This window comes from Triticum aestivum, chromosome 7B (assembly GCF_018294505.1).
Source record: "Triticum aestivum cultivar Chinese Spring chromosome 7B, IWGSC CS RefSeq v2.1, whole genome shotgun sequence".
In the NCBI taxonomy this organism is placed as follows: domain Eukaryota; kingdom Viridiplantae; phylum Streptophyta; class Magnoliopsida; order Poales; family Poaceae; genus Triticum; species Triticum aestivum.
Window position 1 is genome coordinate 717,543,680 of NC_057813.1, and position 12,575 is coordinate 717,556,254.

The following is a 12,575-nucleotide window of genomic DNA, read 5'->3' on the forward strand; positions in this document are numbered from 1 at the left end:
GCCCATGCAGAGATGGAGGAGAGGAGGCAGCGGCGGTGTAGTGCTGGATTGGGAAAGAGAATGGTCGGGTGATTTCTTGCGGGGGCGTGAATGGACACCAGGCAAGGCAAAAAAGTACTTATAGGCAGACAAAAAAAAAGAAAAAATGAAAATGAAACCCACCAGAAAAGCCTAGAAGGCAACGTGTCAATTGATGAACTGCTAGTCAATGGCTTGTGGGACAAATATAGGGACGTGTCAATTGATGAACTGCTCGTCAATGACTTGTGAGACAAACATGGCGACATGCATGGTCCATGCATCATGGAGCAGAACCAACTCAGGAAATCTAGAAGGGCCATGTGAACTGGACCAAGACATGCATGCGACGCGTGGTATGAAGCAAACCCAAAAAAATCTGGAGTGGCCACGTGACTTTGACCATGCAAAAACATGCAGTCAAACAAATATTAATAAAAAACAAACGAACTATTTCATAGGAGGCACTGCACATGCAAAATAGACAAGGGCGCATACGTGTCGCTCAAACAACATGGGTAAAAAAAATTCCAAAAAATCCAGAAACATCGAACCCTTATGAGCCTAGACTTCTTAGTATGAGCTCTAAAACACTCTACCAGCTCCTTTTAGATATTTAATGACACACACAAACTCACTATAATATACTACATGATATCCCATATGTTGCGGGCGTAAACTTGTTAAAATAATGTATAAACTGGTGCTATAAAACCACTAAAACTACTGAAAAGCCAAATGTAAGATTGTTCTCGATTCATATTTTAAAATAGTTGACATACGAAAAAAATGTTACATATTCGTGTCTAGAAAAGAAAACATTTTGGACTATGCAATATTAATTATATAAGTTCCCAGTTGAGATTATATAAGTTCCCGGGGTAAGCTTTTGCACATACGAAATATGTTCTTGTTTTATATTTAAAAGAATGTGAAGCATTAACTATATAAGTATGTTGCAAGCGTCCAACACATACACCGCCCATGATATAACACATAAAAAATGTGTTACTTAAGATTGACATGCATGACCTGTTCATGTGCTATAATTGCATGGATACAACAGCGAAGTAATATAAAATTATACCTGCTAAAATTGTAGTAGGTCTAATTAGTTTAAATAATGTATAGAAGTTTAGTACAAAATTATACGCAGTGCAAGTTTATCGTAATTTATTTTAAATTGTAGTATCATCAAACACAGTGTCGCTCAAAGGGCGATCTCTGGGTGAATCCACCTGGCGTTTTACTGTAACTGCCGATAGGAAACATGTTTTTTTTGCGAGATCAAAGTTTCCCGGGTAACACCTCTCTCAGGAAAAAATAGCGATGGATGGTTATCCCAATTTCCTTCGAGTCGAAGACTTCCTCCTTTTCGTCTCATCGCCGTTCCCCTTGCTTACGTAAACCCCCTGCTCTTCTCGTTATTTCTCCGCCACTCCTCGCCCTAGACAATCACTCTCTGAGTCTCTATCGTCCAACCTCGGGATTGTACGCTCATGGTCTCGTGGTTCTCCGTGATGGTATGGCAGCGGGATGGAACAAGGCAGGGGATGATGAGGCCGGTGGAGGCGAGACTGAGAGAGCGCGGCGAGATGCAAAAATGAGGGATGCGGGATGTGGCGAGTTCATGAACTCCGGGAGCAGCTCTATCGGTCAGCGGTAACCCCCCGCAACCCATCGCCGAGCCGGATACCAACACCCAACACCGGCTCCGGCGCCTCGTCGCGCTCGTCCTCGATTCCTACTGTCCACTCTCCCGCATTACCGAGGCCGTCGAGCACGAGGGCATGCACTCACGGCCGCAGAGGTGCTTCCCGACCCGCGCCGTCTTCAAGGGCATGGAGAGACGGAGCTTGCCTCCCTCTTTTTCCGTGGTCGCAGCATTGGGAGATGAGTCAGCCCCCATGTGGTTCTACGCAAGGCAGCAACGAGGGATGCTCGGCCATCGTCCTTGTCCCAGCCGTGCCCATGAGGAGAGGGTTGTCTGCTATATGCTGATGACCAGATCCTTCTCACCATGGACAACGGCATAGATATTCCTATCCTCTCTCTCTCTCTCTCTCTCTCTCTCTCTCTCTGTGATGCTACTGGTTCATCTCACATCGATCAAAAATTACAATGTACAAAAGGTACCTTTTTATTTCAATGTACGTGTGGCACTTTGGGTGGCCATATGCTTGTAACAATGTCGCTGTTTGAACTGAACTCAATCCCTGAGAATTTTACACTACAGAATAGTGTGTCTCGTTTCTGCTAGGGAGAGGTGGTTCAATGCCCAGTAGAATAGAATTATTGTCTCTTTAATTTCAATGTACGTGTGGTCCTTTGAAAGCTTGTATGGTTGTAACATTGCTGCAGTTCTGAAAACAATCTCTGAGAATTTTTACAGTGCAGGCTTCTTTTTGTTGCACTGAATTGCCAGTACAAAGAAGAGTGAAATAAGGACTGAATCTGCACAACTTATCTTTATCTTAGCATTGACAATACTGCATACATGGAGCTGATACTCTGAAACTTTTTAGCTCAGGCTAAGCTCAACACCAGGTCGTGGCCTGATGGCAGAGCAGACGACCACAAGATGGTCAGACAAAAGCTGGTCAAGGTTTTCTCATACAACCTTGAATTGGTATAATGTATACATTCTAGCTCCGTTGAATTAAATAATGCCTAATTTTTTTTTCAAGACAAATCGTCTGTGTTTCTTTTTTGTTGGCTTATCTCCACTTTGCTATTATATCTCCACTTTGCAAATTATTTTACAGTGTAACACTAAGACACAAAGAACAATAGATGTCCCAGCCTTTCCAGCGGATTAGAGGCGTGATTAAGTTCTCAAGTAACACATCAGCTATTTTAAGTATTGTACATGCACTTGATGTTTTTTAGTACTCTGCCAGCCTGACTACTTTTCGAGGTTGATGTTTACATTCAACAAATGGTGGCAAAATCTTTCTCCAAGCAATAAGGCATTATACCACAATTTTCTGGTTGCTTCGTTGAATTAAATAATGCCTGATTGTTTCTTCAAGACAAACCGTCTGTGTTTCTTTTTTGTTGGCTTATCACCACTTTGCTACTATATGATATAACAAATATATATTTCTTGGCTGATGGCAGAATTTTGGAAAGAAGCATCTTCATCAACCTCAGATTTTATTTGGGGAAAATCTTAGGTCAGAAGTATTGTGTAGCCAGGTAAAATTATCTCACATGTATAGATACCATTTTTCTTTTCGTCTACCAACAAGAGCACTAGCTAGAACTGACATGTCTCTCACATACATTAGAGATTCCATATTCTGCCTTTTTCACTAACAAAAAATGCTATAATATTTTTCTTATTTGTCGATAGTCTTTGACATCTAGATGCAACACACTAGCTCATGTCCATGTTTGTTTTGTAATGAATGACTGATTCTATGAATCAATATGAATTATGGAGGAACTGTGCTAATGTAGCTGCAACAGCTTGATATATGTTCTACTACCATAGATGTCACTTCCTTCTTAAGTATGTGTATAGTTCTCATCAATAGATGTTTTCTTCATGCATGTTGTTTTCCTAGTCTTAAGTGTTATGAAGTGAGCATATATTCCATCGGGCCAATAGGCCAACACATATACATGAAGGGAAATAAGCAAAGAAGCCCCTATACAATATGATAACTACACACACAGCACAACCCTGTTCTAACACCCCCCCCCCCTCAAACTCAAGGGGGATCTTGGACACCGAGTTTGGATAGGAAAAAGCTGTATTGGGACCGTGTCTGAGCTTTCGTCAGAAAATTAGCAAGCTGGAGCTCTGAGGGCACATACTGAGGGGCCACAATTCTGTCTTGCACCTGAGAACGCGTGTAGGAGGCATCAACACCGATGTGCTTGGTGAGATCATGCTTAACAGGATCACGGGCAATGTTGAGTGCCCCAGTGCTGTCGGAGAGCAGAGGGGTCGGTGCAGCAATGGAAACACCAAAATCCTGAAGAAGCCACCATAGCCAAGTAATTTCCGCAGTCATGGACGCCATAGCTCGCAGCTCAGCCTCCGCACTGGAGAGAGATATAGCAGTCTGCTTCTTGGTCTTCCAGGCAACCGGGGAGGAGCCAAGAAAAACACAATAGGCAGAGAGAGCAGCAATCAGTGGGACCGTTGGCCCAAGTAGCATCACAGTAGGCCTGAAGCTGAAGAGAGCCGGAGCGAGGGAAGAATAAGCGATGAGTCACAGTACCACGAAGGTAACGAAGAACACGAAGAAGGTGACTGTAGTGAAGTTGAGTGGGAGCAGAGACAAACTGACTCAGAATGTGCACACATAAGAAATGTCAGGATGAGTGATGCCTAGATAGACAAGGCTCCCAACAAGATGGCGGTAGCGTGTGGGGTCTGCAAGGGGTTCACCCTCACCAGGACGATGACGGAGACCAAACTCCATAGGAGTGTCAACCGTGCACTGATCAGTGAGGCAGGCACGAGTGAGAAGATCTTGGATGTACTTCTCTTGAGAGAGATAAATACCCTCAGGGGAAAAAATGATCTCGAGTCCAAGAAAGTAGCGAAGAGAACCCAAATAAGTCATCAAGAATTGCTCATGTAGGTGTTTCTTCACAAAATCAATGAATTGGTGGTCAGCCCCTGTGATAATCATGTCATCAACGTAGAGTAGTAAAAGGGTGCGACCGCGAGGAGAAGTGTGAATAAACAGAGCAGAATCATGAACAGTAGCATAGAACCCGATCCTTGTGCTGTCGGCGGATAAACGCTCAAACCAGGTACGAGGTGCTTGTTTCAGCCCGTAAAGAGCGCACCGAAGGCGACAAACAGTGCCATCAGAGACAGTATAGCCAGGAGGCGGCTGCATATAGACCAGTTCCCGCATCTCACCATTCAAGAAGGCATTCTTGTTATCTAATTGAGAGATGGACCACTGTCGAACAGCAACGACAGCCAAAAGAGTGCGAACTATGGTCATGTGAGCAACAGGAGCAAAAGTCTCATCATAGTCACGACCATACTCCTGCTGGAAGCCACGCGCAACAAGACAAGCTTTGTAGCGCACGAGAGAACCATCTGAATGTGTCTTAACCTTATAGACCCATTTGCAAGTGATGGGTCTAACGCCTGTAGGCAGGGGTACAAGGTCCCAAGTGCATGTGCGCTCAAGAGCATGAATCTCCTCTGCCATAGCATGCTGCCATTCAGAATGAGTAGCAGCCTCACGATATGTAGACGACTCAACAAGAGAGGTAGCAGCAGCAACATAGTATGCAGGAGGCTGGAGAGTGTAGCGATCACGCAGATTATACCGAAGAGCAAGAGGGGTAGGTGGTTCTGAATGAATGGGACCCAACAGGGAAGGAGTGGAAGTGGAAGTGGGCGCATCTGAGGGGGAAGGGTGTTGAGCACGACGGGAGTAGACAAAAGGAAGCGGAGAGAGAGAGGGGAAGTGGAAGGTGGCGCATCAGAGGGAGAAGGGTGCTGAGCACGACGGGAGTAGGTAAAAGGAAAAGGAGAGAGAGTGGATGGCTCAACCCGGGTAGGAGAGTCAGGAATAGAAACCTCATCCTGTGTAAGCTGAAGATCATGAGCAGACACAGGTGAAAGGCTAGGAGTGGAGGTGAAGAATCAGGTAGAGTCAAAAAAGAGAGATGCTCGACTAACGACTCGATGGTGGCAGTAGAAGAATGACGAGGGTACGTAGAAGGAGCAAGACTCGTCAAAAGTGACATCTTTGGAGATTCTCAGTCTCCGAGCAATAGGGTCCCAGCAATGGTAACCTTTGTGCTCCAAACTGTAGCCAAGGAAAACACATTCAACAGATTGAGCAGTCAATTTGGTGCGTTCATGAGGGTGGAGAAGAACAAAACATGCACAACCAAACAGGCGTAGACCACTATAATCAGCTGGACCATCACCTAGATGATCAACTGGTATCCCTCCCTGAAGAGCAACAGAAGGCTGAATATTAATGAGATAAACAACGGTAGAGACAACCTCAGCCCAAAAGTGCGGGGGAACAGCAGAAGATAAAAGAAGAGCCCGAGCAGTCTCAAGGACGTGACGATGTTTGCGTTCAGCCAACCCATTTTGAGCATGTGCACCAGGACAGGAATACTGAGGAAGGGTACCATGTTCAGCAAGGAAACCACAAAACGCACGAGATAGGTACTCGCCAGCCGAATCAGCACGAAAAACTGGAACAGAGGAATCATACTGAGTGCGAACCATGGTAACAAACGAATTGTAAATTTGAAGCACTTGACTACGAGATGACATAAAGTAAATCCAAGTGTGGCGAGAAAAATCATCAATGAAAATTATATAATATTTGTGATCCCCTTTCGAAACAAAGGGAGCAGGACCACATACATCAGAGTGAACAAGTTCAAAAGGTCGTTGAGAAACAGAATTACTAGAGGGATGGATGAGTTGAATCTGCTTGCAAAGCTTACAACCCATACAAGTTAGTGAACTATCACCAGATACAGACCCTAGAACACCACTCATAACCAAAGAAGACAAGCGGGAGCCACAAATATGATCCAATCGATGATGCCACTGAGCGAAGGATGTGGTGGAGGTGGCAGCTGAAGCAAAAGGGGTGGTGATGTCCGAGTGGCTAGAGGACGCAGCGGAAGGAAGGCGCAGCCAATCGAGCTCCGAAAGGCGCTGAGAGTCATGGCGCCGAGGACCGATCCCAACCAGAGTCCCCGTACGACGATCCTAAACACAACAAGAGTCAGAATCCAGAATAACACGACAACCCAAGTCAGTAAGTTGACCAACAGATAGAAGTTGCATAGTCAGTTTAGGAACATGAGAAATGGCAGGGACATGAAAAGAAGACATGGAAAGAGTCCCTCTTGCGGCAACAGGAAGAGAAGTGCCATCTGCAGTCTGAATCGTAAGTGGAGAAGGCACAGAGTTGACAGCACAAAGGTGATCTTTGTGTGGTGTCATGTGGAAGGAGGCCCCAGAATCAAGAATCCAGGGCAAAGATGTACCTGATAAAGAGTGCGGTGGTGGACCAGACGTCTGACTAGCAGAACCAGCAGAACTTGAGGATGGTGCAGAAGCAGTAACGCGGCGCAGAAAGGTGAGCATCTCCTGGTGAACCTTCTCAAGGGATCCCTCACGAGAATTAGAGGAGCCTCCCGAGTCCTTTTGAGGATGGCCACCTCCTCTTGATGCACTCCGTGATCACGTGACCATTCCGCTTGCAGTAGTTGCAGAAAGCACTAGTGGAGCAGTGGCGAAGCCAGGCTATAACTGTGTAGTCGCTTGACTACACGGGTTTTCCCTACGGCATCGACCCCCTCGTAGGCATACCACGTCGTTGAACCAGGCAACCAACAATGTTTAACTACACAGGCCCATCTATTATCTTATTTTTCTGCTTGTGTAACAATTAGTTGGGCCACTGCTGGGCCATATCACAAGAATAGATCCCAAATCCCTTAACTGATCGCACTAATTGATCCCAAAATTACGTGATCTCGTTGCTCCTTCACGCATGCCTCTCCAATGACCGTGGATGGCTGCCGCAGCTCATCGCCTTCAGACTTGCTATCCCGGCGTCGGTGATCTTTGGCTGAACTCTGGACGTGAGACATGAGGAACGACCACGTTGGGCCGCCCGGCGAGCCGCAAGTGGCGCACCTGCGGCTGCACACGAATTGTCCGTCTGAAACTCTAAATCAATAGATCAATACTACTGTACTAGTCAGTGGCGAAGCCAGGCTATAACTGTGTAGTCGCTTGACTACACAGGTTTTCCCTACGGCATCGACCCCCTCGTAGGCATACCACGTCGTTCAACCAGGCAACCAACAATGATTAACTACACAGGCCCATCTATTATCTTTTTTTTCTGATTGTGTAACAATTAGTTGGGCCACTGCTGGGCCATATCACAAGAATAGATCCCAAATCCCTTAACTGATCGCACTAATTGATCCCAAAATTACGTGATCTCGTTGCTCCTTCACGCATGCCTCTCCAATGACCGTGGATGGCCGCCGCAGCGCATCGCCTTCAGACTTGCTGTCCCGGTGTCGGTGATCTTTGGCTGAACTCTGGACGTGAGACGTGAGGAACGACCACGTTGGGCCTTCCGGCGAGCCGCGAGCGGCGCACCTGCGGCTGCACATGAATTGTCCGTCTGAAACTCTGAATCAATAGATCAATACTACTGTACTAGTCTGTATCTATCGACGGATCCAACACAACTACACAAGGCAAGGCCCTCCACTTTTCTACTTCTACAGTTCATTATTTTCCAGTTTTTCTCTCACTAGGCACTAGCAATATTAAGATTTAGGATGTAGGAGATTATTTTTATTAAGAATAAGAATTGCATATTTCCCTTTTCTTAACAGTAGATTTATTTTGTCAGGTCATTGGTTTGATAAATGGATAAATTTGTGAAGAAGTGGCAGTCCAACTCAAATGTTGCAAATGCCACACAGCAGCAATCACCTGCGAATGAGGAGGAACAGACTCCTATTGATGCTCGAGCTGCTTTGGAACGTGTGTTAATTAATAGCAATGCAAGGCCGTGCCCAACTAAAGAAAAAGAGGAAGTTGATACATCTAATCTTCCGCCAGATCCTGCAAATCGCATACCAATTTTCCAGTACAGTGCCAAAGTACGTGATGATGTGCGAAAAGCATACCTCCTGAGAGGCCCGTTCCAACCAACAGGACATGCTTTCCTTCGAACAGATTTCAGTGGAGTTCAACGTCGTTTTAATGAAGAGTGGTTCAAGGATCACAAGTCTTGGTTGGAGTACAGTACAAAGGAAAATGCAGCATTTTGTCTCTGTTGCTATTTGTTTCAGAATGAAAGTCTAGGTCGTGGTGGTGGAGATGTATTTTCAACAAAGGGGTGAAAAAGTTGGAATAATGTAAAGAGATTGGATATTCATGTTGGGGGTCCTTCAAGTACTAATAATCAGAACATGAAGAGATGTGATGATCTAATGAACCAGAAGCAATCCATTGGATCTGTCTTTCACAAGAAAACAAAGAAATCTGATATAGAGTACCAAACTCGGCTAATTGCGTCAATAGATATTGCAAGGTTGCTTCTGGTTTTGGGCTTGCCATTTCGAGGTCATGATGAAAGCGAGTCTTCTTTGAGGAAGGGGAATTTTCTAACTTTTTATGAGTGGTATGTTGCACGTTGTCCTGATGTGGCTGCTGTTGCTTTGAAGAATGCTCCTCAGAATTTAAAGTTGGTTTCTTCTACTATCCAGAAAGATATTGTGAAAGCTTGTGCTATAGAAACAGTGAAAGCAATCATAGAAGATCTAGGAGATGAGTACTTTGCTATATTGGTTGATGAATCTCGTGATGTATCTCACAAGGAACAAATGGCTCTTGCTATAAGATATGTTGACAAAAGGGGGTTTTCAGTGGAGCGTGTTATTGGCCTTTCTCATGTTAGTCAAACAACTTCTCTTGCTCTCCAACAAGCTATTTATACAGTGCTTAAAAAACATAACCTTAGCCCTTCTAAAATTCGTGGCCAAGGCTATGATGGAGCTAGTAATATGCAAGGGCATTTGAATGGTTTGAAAACTTTAGTAATGGAAGATTCTAGGTCTGCTCATAGCATCCATTGTTTTGCTCATCAACTTCAACTGACACTAGTTGCAGTTGCAAAAAACCATGAAGATGTAGTATGGATTTTTGAGTGGATGAGTGTTCTTCTCTCCACAGTGGGAAATTCTTTTAAGAATAGAGATATGCTTAGAGAGAAACAAGCAAAAAGAGTCCAGACGGCACTGCAGAATGGAGAACTTGAAACTGGTAGAGGTTTGAATCAAGAACTTGGACTTAAACGAGCTGGAGATACTCGTTGGGGATCTCATTTCAGCTCTCTCTTGAATATGATTGTTATGTTCCCCTCGGTAATTGAAGGTGTTGATGATAATGCACAAAACGCCAGCAAAGCTCTCGATAGGATTAAAGTAAAAGGTGTTCTGGATGCTATTCAAACATTTGACTTTGTTTTCATGATGCACTTGATGAAGGCTATACTTGGGATTACTAATGATCTAAGCGTTGCTTTGCAAAGGAAGGATCAGGACATTGTGAATGCCGTGTCATATCTTCACACAACCAAAAGAAGGCTACAGGACATGAGAAACCAAGGTTGGGAAGGTATGATTAAAAAGGTTACTGATTTTTGCATTGAACAGGATATTGAACTTTCTGATATGGATGCTATGCATATACCCCGAGGATCAAAATCAAAGCGTAAGGCTCAGACTGATGGCATATCAAATAAGAATTACTACTAAAGTGTGATGTACGCTGTTATTGATATGCTACGTGTAGAGATTGATGACCGCTTTAGTGAAAGGAGCACAACCTTGCTTCTTGGGATGGCTTCTTTGGATCCTTCTGGTTCGTTTGTTAATTTTGACAAAGAAAAAGTGTTAGCAATGGCTCGTTTGTATCCAGATGATTTTGGGAGTGAAAGCAAGATTGAAGATCTTAGTGTCCAACTTGATAACTTCCTTGAAAATGTTCGTGATGATTCAAGACTCTCCAATTTGAAAGGGGTTAGTGATCTTTACAGAAAACTCGTTGAGACAAAGAAGTACAATACCTTCCCTCTAGTATTCCTTTTGGTAAAGCTAGCATTGATCTTGCCGGTGGCGACGGCAACAGTTGAGAGAGCATTTTCCGCAATGAAATATATCAAGTCTAATTTGCGCAATAGAATAGGCGATGATTTCTTGTACCATTGTCTCATAACTTATGTTGAAACCGATGTATTCCAGTCTATTAGTACTGATGCTATTATGCATACATATCAATGCATGCATCATCGCAAAGCACTACTGCCATAGATAATTTGTAATAAAGTATGATGTTTTTATTCCTGTTTATGATCTAGATTTTTTTTATTAGTGAAGCTTGACATCACATGGTTTTGATCTTGGCACCGCCACTGTAGTGGAGGTTGCTGCCACCTATGTAGAAGAGGGCACACCAGACAGCGGTGGTGGAACGCGGGCAGCCAGGACTGCTGAAGAAGATGGCAATAAGCCCGTGCTCCATAGACGCACCTCCTCAGATTGAACCTCAGCATGGGCCTCCAGAGTAGAGAGCCGAGGATGGTGTGCCAATAGCTGAGCACGACTCTGCTCGAACTCTGGCCGGAGGCGAGTGAGGAAGTCGTAGAGGCGACGAACCTCCAGCTTAGCTTGTTGCCGCACACAACACTGACATCTGCGACAAACATCAGCTCCCAAAGAGTCCAATTGGCGCCACACCACCGACATCTCCTTGTAGAAATCATCCACAGTAGCATCTCCCCGCTGTAGTTGTTGCTCTTGACGAACAACAGAGAGATACATGGCATCCCCTGTAGACTCATAGCGATGGCGAAGGTGCTCCCACATCTGATATGCACTAGTAAGGGCCACCACATCCATGGTGAGGTCAACATCCATGCTGTTCACCAAGATAGAAGAGGCTCGAGCATCATCATTTGTCCATTGCTTGTACAAGTGGAGTTGATTCTAATACTCTTCAGTGGCGTCTTCGAAAGCATCTAGCATCTCACGTTGCTTGGTTTCATCGGCATCAACAGGGAAGGCCAACTCAGCCGAAGGAGTGAGAAGCAGGGGACAAGGCAGAGCACCAGATAGGTGCTCCCAGACCAGCTGGCCCCTCATGTGCATCTTCATGTAGTTCTGTCCGTTGAACATAACAGGACATCGTGGGACTGGGACAGCACCGGTGGTGGTGGAGGGCGCCATTCCAGCAGAGCAGCAGCAGCAGCTCGTTGAAGACCAGCAGCAGCAGGTGGCACAGCTTGATGGCGGCAGCAGACCAGGAGGAGAAGAGCAGCTGCAGCCGCACGTTGAAGAGCAGCACCAGCAACTCGTTGAAGAAGAGCAGCTGCAGCTCGTTGAAGAAGAGGAGCAGCACAGAAAGAGGAGGAGGAGCAGCAGCAACACGTTGAGGCGGCGGCACCGGCCGGGAAGGACGGCGGCAGCAGCGGCCTGGAACGGCAGCCGCCTGGACCAGCAGGCGGCAGCGGCTACCAGGAAGAAGAGGGGAGAGGCTCGATGAAGAGAGGAGCGGCGGCCGCGGCAGCGGCGACCAGAGGCGGCGGCGGCTGGGGAACCAAACCCTAGCTCTTATACCATGTTATGAAGTTAGCATATATTCCATCGGGCCAACAGGCCAGCACATATACATGAAGGAAAATAAGCAAAGAAGCCCCTATACAATATGATAACTACACACACAGCACAACCCTGTTCTGACATTAAGAATGATAGTTACCTGGCTAAAAGACAATAGCTCATCACATTGTTAACTGATAGATAGCGCGAGCCTTCCCTATATATATATATATATATATATATATATATATATGTGTGTGTGTGTGTGTGTGTGTGTGTGTGTGTGTGTACTAGCACATATGCCCGTGCGTTGCAACGGAAAAAATTGATATTTTGAGCAAGCATAATGTCTCACAGCACCGGATTCACTATGAAGAACATGATGCAACAGAGCATCTTTCTATAAA